A 10,912-nucleotide genomic window follows, 5' to 3' on the forward strand; every position below is an offset into this window, starting at 1 on the left:
GGTGCAGTTTTATTCCTTTACATATAGCCGTCCAGATTAATTGACCATATAGGTATGGGTTTATTTTAAACCCAGAGTCTAGTATATAGTGGACAATTATTGTCATGAATGCATTATTAATGTGTAAACTTTTTATCATTGTGATTTACCCAGTACCATAAATGTGGATTATGAAATATATATTTAATTTCTCCATATATCTCCATATAGATTATAAATTTATGGATTTTATATATATATATATATATATATATATATATATATGGATATATGCCTACATCTAGATAGATAGATTTTTTTCTGAAAGATTTCGGATAACTCGACCATCTAATAACAGTGAATCTTGAAGGTTTCGTGGGGGGCAGTCTATAAACTGACCCTAAACTGCCTCCCACTGAGCAAATACTGGTCTCTCTGCCATCTCATTGATATAGTATAGATTACATTTACAGTTTCCTTTCAGAGTTTCCTATTTTAAGGAATTCTTTCTATACATATAAAATTACAATTGTTGTCTGTTACAAGATGACCTGATAAAGGGATGTTTTAAAAGTTGTGGGCTGTGAAATTGGCATTATCCTAGAGTTGACCCTAGAATCATTATTCTTTACATTAGATAACTTTTACATATGATGGAAATGATGACGATGTGAAAATATTTTTTTCTCTTCAAAGAATTCAGAGTGTTTTTGAAGGAGGTTATAGAATGGAAAAACTAGCAATCCAGAATATGATCTTAGCCTCACTGAATCCTAAACTTTACCTTTTCAGATCCTCTTTTTGATTTGCTTGATGGAAGAATAAGTTAAGTTCATAGAATATAAGGAGAATAGAACTTATATTTTATAAGTCTAGTTGATGTAAACCATTTCCATCTAGGAAAGGTTTCATATATTTACAATACAGAACAGGTGATGGGCATTGAGGAGGGCACTTGTTGGGATGAGCACTGGGTGTCGTGTGGAAACCAGTTTGCCAATAAATGATATTTTAAAAAAATCAAATACAGAACATATAACTGCTAATTTTGTCATACAAACCATTAAAAACTTTGGCAATTTATGGATACTTTTAAGTAGTTGAATATTTTCTTAATGCTCTGATAACTTTTTCCAAATAACATTTAACTGAACCACTTTCCAAGACCTGGTAGAGGGAAAATATACTCAATCACCTTCTAAATGAAGTGCAGGTCTCAGAGAATAGTATTTAAATTACGGAATCACGCGGAATTAAGAGCTTTAAAGGAAGAAATCCGCATCGGCATGATCTCGCCTCATCTCATTCACGGTTTGCTTGCTGTTCATTATCCAGATATTGCTGCTGTGTCAAGTATTTATGCTGTGAATTACCGTCCTGGTGTTAAATGCTGCTTTGAAAATAACAAGACCAATCTTTTTTATTTACCATCAACCGATCATTCTGCCTAGACCCAACGAAAGTAAATTCTATTTCTGTTAAGCATTTATTGTAAACGTTGCATATTCTCGCTGCAGTTCTTAGACGAGCCAAACAAAGTGAGTGAAACCGCCAGGCTTCCTTTTTCTCGAATACTTTTTGAAATACATACGAAATAACCTAAAAGTAATATTCTGTGCCACTAAAGCAACAATGAGTAAGTGGTTTTCATCCCTATAACTGCCTCTCCCTCAGATGTTCTCATACCAGTTTGCCTTTTACCCCACGACTGAACTCTTGCTCCAAATATATCTGGTCTCTGATGGCTTTTCTCCATCTCCACAGCAACCGCTAAAGTGCAGATCATTGTTGGCTTCTGGTCGGAATCGTGTGGTCACCCCGAAACTCCTCCCCCTACGTCTGCTGCTCCTGTAGCCTTCCATGCATTCTTAATCTGGCAGGCATGGCGACACCCTTGAAACAAAACCCTTCAGCTGGACTGTGACAGCGGCTTCCAACGCCTCAGAGGGAATCTGAAGTCAGCCCCAAAGTTGACAAGGTTACAGGGGGTGCTTTCCTCCCGGATCCCATTGTGTTTCCCTACTCTCCTTCACCTCCTTACACATAAGATTCCTTCTTCTGAAGACCTCATGTCCCTCTTTCCAATTTCTTGTGCACGCACATTGTCCTCTAACCTGTGTGCGCCACGTTCCCTCATAGCCAGTATTCTCTTCCAGCTTGCTATACTTGTACTTACTTGTTTTTCATTAAGGTCTCTCTTCCTAGCTTCCACACCTGAAATGTGAGCCAGGTGAAGGCAGAGAATCTTGCACGTTTTACTCACGAAAGAATTTCTAGCACTAGTGCCTGACACACTATCGCCTGACACACTATCGCCTGACACGGTGAATGGATGGATAACATGGTTGTATCTTTGGAAGATTGAGACTCTCTCCCCATGACACTCTGGTCAGTGTCCTGTTATCACTTTCCCCATGAAACATAAAAACTTAATCACATATTCACATCTGGACCCATTCTACCTTCCTTAGGTCTGATTTTATGTTTTCTCCATTCAAAAGCAAATCCCTCTACCCTTGCTAGGCCACAGTAAGAGTATGTACTTACTTAAATAGAAGCTTTAGTCTTTTGACTTCTAAACGTTTTCCCATTTATTAAACTTCTTTTAGTTTTCCAATTCCTCTTGCCACGTTAGATTACATTATCCTACTTTAGCAAACGTTTTGCCAATAACCTAGCCTTCCTGCCTCTCTTGTCTTTTCTTTATACCCATTTAGCAAAATAGGCCTAGATTAACTAATTCCATGAAAGCCTTTCTCCAGGCTTGAATCTGGGCATTATTGAAGAATTTAAAACTCACTCTTGCTGGCAACCCTCCTGCATGATTCAGGGCAATTCTCATCAATTCTATCTTTGATATTTCTACCTGCATGTCTTAAAACACTTAAACATGTAAATGGTAATGTGGCAAACAGGGAAGACTTAAGATGCTTCCAGGAAAGGGCAGTGAAGGATTCAGAATTAATTAAGAGTAAGAGTTGAACAGTGTCCAAATCTACCTTAAAGATAACTACTAGTACAATAAATTCTAAGGTGTTCCCTGCATGGCTTTTTCATACTTCCATGAGAACTTAATTAGCCATGGAAAGAACATTTCATGACTGATGTCCTTTAACTGTTCAAATAATCAAAAACCGGTAAAAATCTCAAATGCACTTGTGATGTAACTTACACAATTTAATAAAAACATGAAAACTAAATTTTAACGAGTTTATGATTATCAAATCAGAAAAGTCAGAGAATGCATGTTCATTAAATTCCTCAGAACTAACTTGTATTTTAAATATTTCTGAAGCTGAAGCTGATGTTTTTCTTCCCCTGTAAGATCTTTTATATTTAATAACCCACCAATCTCCTTCAGTGCCAGATCTTAGAGACTTAACCCTCAAACAAAGGCAATCTCATAAAAATTAAAGGCCAAGAACACAGTGAACTCCAACTGTGTGTCACATCCCTCAGGTGCCTTTGGGTTTATTTCTCAAACCCATAGCTCGTTTTGCTTTTATCGTCATATTTCCTATGATAAGGAAAAATATATCTCATCAATATAGTCAGTGAAATAATGGTAAATCAAATCCACCACGACTATACAAGAAATGAAAATAATAAATAACAGTAAACACAAATTTAGAGTTTAATGCAATCTTATTAATGACATAATAAAATATGATCGGTACAATTGGATTAATACCAACTATTAATATAGTAACTAAAAACAAAAATCTCTTGATCTGCTCTAGACTTAGTCCAACTGATGTTTTTCAAACCATGTTAAAATAGCTCAGGCTTTTGGAGCTCTGCTTATCAAAGAAATAATTTGACCAAATCTGTAATTTAACTATGACATCAAGCCAGCTACTGCCTCTGAATTTTTAAAAATGGTATTTTTGAAACCTCCTAAGTTAAATGGGAGAAGACATATTTAATATTTGCATTTTTAAAAATAAAATAGAATTCACCCAAATAAAGAAAAAAGGTTCTCATTTTTTTAAGTTTATTTATTTTGAGAGAGAGAGTGCATGGGGGAAGGGCAGAGAGAGAGAGAGGGGGAGAGGGAGAGGGAGAGGGAGAGGGAGAATCCCAAGCAGGCTTCCCACTGTCAGCGCAGAGCCCAACATGGGGCTCGATCTCACGAACTGTGAGACCATGACCTGAGCCGAAATCAGGAGTCATAGTCTTAACCCACCGAGCCACCCGCGTATACTTGATCTTCTTAGTAAAAATATAAAAAACGATCTTTTCCTCACTCAGTTGAAAGAATTTCCATTTTATTACACATAAACAAAATCTTTAAAGATTCATATTTATATTAAATCTATGCCTGTGTGAATATAACCAGAAATATAAGTTAATAATTTTACTTTTTAGTCATAACACGATCTAATTTGCACATATATATAATAATATAGCTATTTGTCCTTATTCTGGCACTAGTCTATTATTTATTAAAGATAAGTTTGTTATGTAGAGTTTATTATCTTTGATCTGAACAAGATAAGAAATTCACAGTTCATACCTAAATATCTTATCACACACTAGAATTCTTGCTCAGTCTTCCTTCCAAGTATGTTCCCACAAACTTCAGACATATCAAATATTAAAAAAGACACAAAAACCAAAAATATATATTTCAATTATACATACATATATGTATATATATGTGTATATGTATATATATAAGAATAGGTGATTCTAGACACAAAAGGTAAAACCTTAACAGACTATTTGATAATCATACCTTTAGCTAAAATTTTTCCAGAGTCAGGAATAACTTAGCATTGTATAAAAAGTATTAAAAGCTAGCTTAAGCACTTAATAATGCCCTCCATCATATAAAAAGGTAGACATTGTATTTTTTATCAATAACAAAAACTTCTCCTTTGTTCTTATCCTAAAACTACTGTGTTTTGAAAAGTTTTATTTGCCTTAAGATACTTTAAAATTTAATATTGTGACTTTTCCACCTATAAAAATTTTCCTTAAGTCTGAGTCTATACATCCTTCTTGAGAATTATGTTACTCGTATTAAACATAATTCTCATCAATGTCTTTAAGTGACATATCTGTCAGAAGCTCAAAACCAAAACAAAGGATTAAAATATAATCAATCTTTCTGTACTACATGTGCCTATTCTGCAAGTTTCTTCATGTTTCCTATAGGCAATCATGTGGTGATATATAATCTAATGACTCCCTGATCTACATATTTGAGACATAAGGAATAACAGATTGCCAAGTGGGCTCCTGCAAAGCATGAAAACTGGGTACGGCCAGGTACCTAACACCATCATTTCTGGTAGAGTCCTGATGGGATAAGGCAAGTCACCTGTCAGCCAAGTGCTCCATGCTGCCAACACAAGGCTTGGATACCACGGGTGGGGGTGTACTCCCCAAATCACAGGAATGCTATTGTGACACTGACCTGTCTTCTGACACATCTGTCAGCACAGGGCCCAGATCACTCCAGCTGATGGAACGATGCTCCTCTCCCATGAATGATACGCTGGCAAAATTGGGTGCTAAACACCAGTATTTGCTCCATTATAATGCTGTTCAATCCCAGGCCCCAGAACTACCAGGGCCAGGTCTGATGCTTCCTCAATCTCTTAATTTAAGAAGTCCCTCCTCCCTCCCCCAGAGCTGATGTCCGCACCTGCTGGGTCCCTGAGCACCGAGTCAGGATGCAGTGTGTAACAGAAGACCTGCATACCTGGGATGTGTTCTGTTCCCATCAGTTTATCTCCGTAAATATGTCAGCAGGCCTAATGGGTGCATCGTCAGGGAACTTTTCCTTTTTGCTTATTAAGTGGCAACACCATAAGGAGCCATTTCTGGGTTCAGTGGAAAAGTCTGCACGTTACTCGAGATCCTGGACTTTGCTATGTCTGAAGTGATTGGATAGACTTTTGGTTACATCCCTAAGGAAGTGAGCGTTCTTTGTGTGGCAGTAGGAGTGGATACAGATTTCTGTGGCCCACAGGGATGGTCCATGTTGAGCTGGTCCACCAAATTCCATTTTCACTTACTGTATTAAGGAGAAGAGTTGCTGGAAAGTAGCTGCCCGTAGAGAGCCAACACACCTCCCACCTTTTGTAGTTGGGTGTGGTGATGTGACCAATGTCTTCAAAACTAATGTGTGCTTCTCAGTTTTAAGACACAAGAATGCCTGCCCAAGCTCTTTTGCCACTTTGCCCCTTGAAAACATTCAGTAATGAGGGACTCAGAGATGATGGGTTTATATAAAGGACATCTAGGTCATTGAAAAATGACGTAGAGAAGAGCTACCCCCTCAACATGAACAATCTCCTAAAATTGTTATATAAGCAAGAAATAAATTTCTGTGGTGTTTGAGTGCTGAGACATCTACAATGACTTTCTTTCCTTTTCATCCCTCTACGAGATGTTGAATTAATTAACACCCTCTACTCAAAAACCAGGGGGCGCCTGGGTGGCGCAGTCGGTTAAGCGTCTGACTTCAGCCAGGTCACGATCTCGCTGTCCGGGAGTTCGAGCCCCGCGTCGGGCTCTGGGCTGATGGCTCAGAGCCTGGAGCCTGTTTCCGATTCTGTGTCTCCTTCTCTCTCTGCCCCTCCCCCATTCATGCTCTGTCTCTCTCTGTCCCAAAAATAAATAAACGTTGAAAAAAAAAAAAAAATTTAAAAAACCAGAAAGTGCTGGCTGGGTATAAGGCAAAGGAAGTAAGTGAATCGAGGTTCTGGTCAATTGAAAAAAAGTTGGATTGTTTACTGAAAGAAGCAGATTTTATGCTATTGATCATACTGACACCAGATGGCCCAGATTCAGATATGAGAAGACTAGCCTTAAATTAGGTAATGTGGGGAAGCCCATGGCATGCCCCAACAATACAAATCCTGAGGAAAATTTAAAAGGGGAAGTTAGTATTCATGCAAAAGGGGAATTCTGGAAAGGTAGCTTCTCTTAACCCATTTTCTGATTTTCCAAAACATTAGTTAGTAAGAATGTCTAATGATGAGATCATCTAGCTAATTTCAATATTAGGTGTACTTTAATATGTGTGCCATTATAAGTCACCAGCTCATTAGTTCTCACCAACATGTTAAACTTTAAAGTCTTTAATTAGACTGCAGTCTACGACAGCTAATCTGTGTGTCTATTTTTGGAAATACCTACTTTGATTGGTTATTTAGGTGAGTGTGTGTGTTACATCTGCAACAGTTCACACATCTGAAATATTGGAGCTCTGAAATGTCTAGGTGGTTCAGTTGCTTATGTGTCTGACTCTTGATTTTGGCTCAGGTCATGATCTCCCAGTTTGTGGGATTGAACCCCACATCAGGCTCCATGCTGACAGCACAGAGCCTGCTTGGGATTCTCTCTCTCTCCTCTCTCTCTCTCTCTCTCTCTCTCTCTCTCTCTCTCTCTGCCTCTCTCAAATGCATGTACACACACTCTCTTTCAAAATAAATAAACATTTTTAAGTATTAAAAATAAATACTTGAGCTCTTACCCACTTAAATGATGTGATCTTCTCACAGGATTCTTCTGATGAGAACTTTGTTCTTTTTTTAATGTTTATTTATTTTTGAGAGACAGAGACAGAGTATGAGCAGAGCAGGGCAGAGAGAGAGGGAGACAAAGAATCTGAATGAGGTTCCAGGCTCTAAGCTGTCCGTGCAGAGCCTGATATGGGGCTTGAACTCATGAACCATGAGATCGTGACCTTAGCTGAAGTCAGATGCCCAGTCAACTGAGCCATCCAGGTGCCCCAACTGACAGGATTCTTGTATTTAGTTCCTCAACCAGCCTCCAGGCACTTAGGGCTGGATAGTCTTGTATCATCACCCCTAGACTCAACTCTAAAGCTTCTACCCTCCTGTCCTTGCTTTTCCCCAGTGGCCATCCCTCTCCAACCCCCTTGTGGCAGCTGTAACATTGCTGTTATTTTCCAAACTTTCATTCTTCAATATATTCATGGATGGCTATTGCTGCTGGTGCCCACCTCAGGAAGACCAATTATGCCCAGTGCTTTTCTGTACTTTTTAGCTGGTAGGAAAATGTTTAATAAATCCCTTGATCCACCTTGAAGGATGTCTTTTCAAAATAGAGTTTATAGACTGACAGTAAGTATCACAGTTTTTCTCTTAGAAAAAACCTTTCCCTTCTCCTATCCAAAAAGGGTCAGGAAAAGGTGGGGAAAGAATTGAGGTTTGGAGGTCAAGCCATGCTTAAAGATAGCTTCATGTTGTTCATGTGGCCACTGACCAACATCCTGGGCTGATGTTCAGTTTGTCTTGTGCTGACATAAATTTTAATCCATGATAATTTTGTTTCATAAATCTGCCCCCTCCGAAGATGAATCGTTTTTAGAAAACCCTAGTCCATCAGATCCATCTGTGTGTGGTTAATTACCAACTATTCAGATAAAACTTGTCAAGTTCTTGACCTCAGAGCTGACAACAGGGTAAAGAGGGAGCCACAGAATTGCATGTGCTCCAGATAAGGCAACCATTTCCCTTGATTTCCACCCACCCATCGGCAGGAGTGAAAAGTCATAGACCCAAGAGAGCTTTGAGGAGTGAGGGATTTATCTTCACACAGCATCCATATTAACATCTGAAGCACTGAATTTGAGGCTAAAATCTTTACATGATTTTCAAAATACAACCACCACTCTGCTGACAGCATGCATTTAAATCCTAGGTGCCATATACCTCGAAAACTTCAGAATTTATGAGATTACATCTTTTGTCCTTTGTGTGAATTCACTACAACAAGCCAAGTACTCTTGGTAATCTCTCAATTCTGGGACTTACATCAAGACAAAATTCTATTTTCCTTTTCCTATATTACTTCTAATCCTTCCCAAATTCCAAAATCTTTCATTAGGCCCCTGAAACTCACAGCCAGTCATCAACAAATGTCCTCCATTTTCAAACCCTTTTATCCGCCTTTTCCTTCACTTTTCCTTCTCTACCAGAAACCTCTCCCCAAGGACCACTTTGCTGTAGCAACCCTAAATAATGTGTGTTTTCTTTTCCATACCTAGCATGCTGCTGGGCCTATAGGTAAAGTTTTTGATGTCCTTGCAGTTTTCATTGTTTTCCCAGTCCTTCAAATCCGTCCCAACAGATTATACCCCCTACTGTATCCCCTTGCTGTGTTCATCTGCCAAACTACATTGATCCATAACTCATTCATGAAAGATTCTAACTCCAGGATTGTTATCACCAACTTTATAATTATCTCATAATGTACGATGATTTTTCTGCCCAAGTAGTATATTCTTCCAATATCATGGCTTCATAGTTTTTGGACTCATATCTACTAATAACTTTGTTCTCCACCCACCTCAGCTTTTCACTCCATGTCCCTGGCTCCCCTCATCACCGATCATCATAACCCCTCTTATTATACCAACTTCAGGCGTCCCCATTTTCAGCCACTAACCCTTATATTCCAGTTAATTCCCTGTAGTTCACCGATTCCAATTGTCCTTCAACCTCCAGATGAACTCCATGGGTCTCACAACCATTTCACTGTGTATTATCGTTTTATTTTCCACCTATGTGGTGGATTTTATGGGACATTGCTATCTGCACCTCTTGTACCATTCTTGAATTCTCTCTCCCTTCTGTTTCTCTTTCCATGCATTTCTAGCACAGTTCCAATCCTGACTGAACCAACTCACCACATACTCTGGGCTTGCCACAGTAAGTCTGTATGCTTTGGTAAAAACTCTACAATTTTCCTGACCGATCTTAATATAAATTCCCAGCCACACACAACAGTGTGACTTTAATAATGAGTGGCAGTGATTCTACAGTCCCTAGACAATTTACTCTTTTTCTCCTGTAAATTATTTTTTTCACACTTTCCCTTCTCAAATTTTAAACACTACCAGCATCATCACTGTGGTGATCTATGTTATATATAAAATGGACGCAATCAGGAAGAACTTCTAAAAGCTACTCTAAGGGCACCTGGGTGACTCAGTCAGTTAAATGCCTACTCTTTATCTCGGCTCGGGTAATGATCTCACAGTTTGTGAGTTCAAGCCCCACATCGAGCTCTGCACTGATGCCACAGAGCCTGCCTGGTATTCTCTCTTCCTCTCTCTACCCTCCCCCCACTTGTGCTCTCTTTCTCTCTCTTTCAAATAAATACACTCAAATAAATAAAATAAATTTCAAATAAATATATTTATATAAATGTATATTTTTATTCCATATATATATTTATATTTATATATTTATTCCATATATATATATATATATATATATATATATATATATATGCTACTCTATTACATCTATCCACGTGGCTTGGTTGATGTTACATGTTAACTTGACTGGGCCATAGGATGCTCAGGCATTTGGCCAAACATTATTCTGGGGGTCTGTGAGGGTGTGTCTGGATGAGATTAACATTTAAATCAGGAGACTGAGTAAAGCACATTGCCCTCCCTAATGTTTATGGGCCTCATCCAATCAGTTGAAAACCTGAATAGCACAAAAAGGCAAAGGAGAGGGAACTCTTCCTGCTGGACGATTTGAGCTGAGACATTAGGCTTTTCTTGTCTTTGAACTCAAACCAAAAAACTGGCATTACTTGGGTCCTGAGACTGCTGACCATCAGACCACCCATATTCATATTTAAATACAGCCTCACCACTGTTCAACTTTTTTTTCCATCCGAGAACATCATCCTCTATCATGCCTCCTCCAGCCTGTATTAACTTCCCCTTCTTTAAGTGATTGTTCCATCAATTTATATAGATGACTTTTTTCTCTACTAGGTAGACCCCTCAGGTTACCGGTCTATTTCTCTTTCTGCTTTTATATCAGAATTCCTTGGAAGGATTATATAGACTCAGTGTTTTGAAATTCTCTCTTTCCTAATTTCCTTCATAAAGCCTTGTACCCAGTTTCTATGTACTTACCCAAAACTTCAC

Source organism: Lynx canadensis, chromosome B1 (genome assembly GCF_007474595.2).
Source record: "Lynx canadensis isolate LIC74 chromosome B1, mLynCan4.pri.v2, whole genome shotgun sequence".
In the NCBI taxonomy this organism is placed as follows: Eukaryota; Metazoa; Chordata; class Mammalia; order Carnivora; family Felidae; genus Lynx; species Lynx canadensis.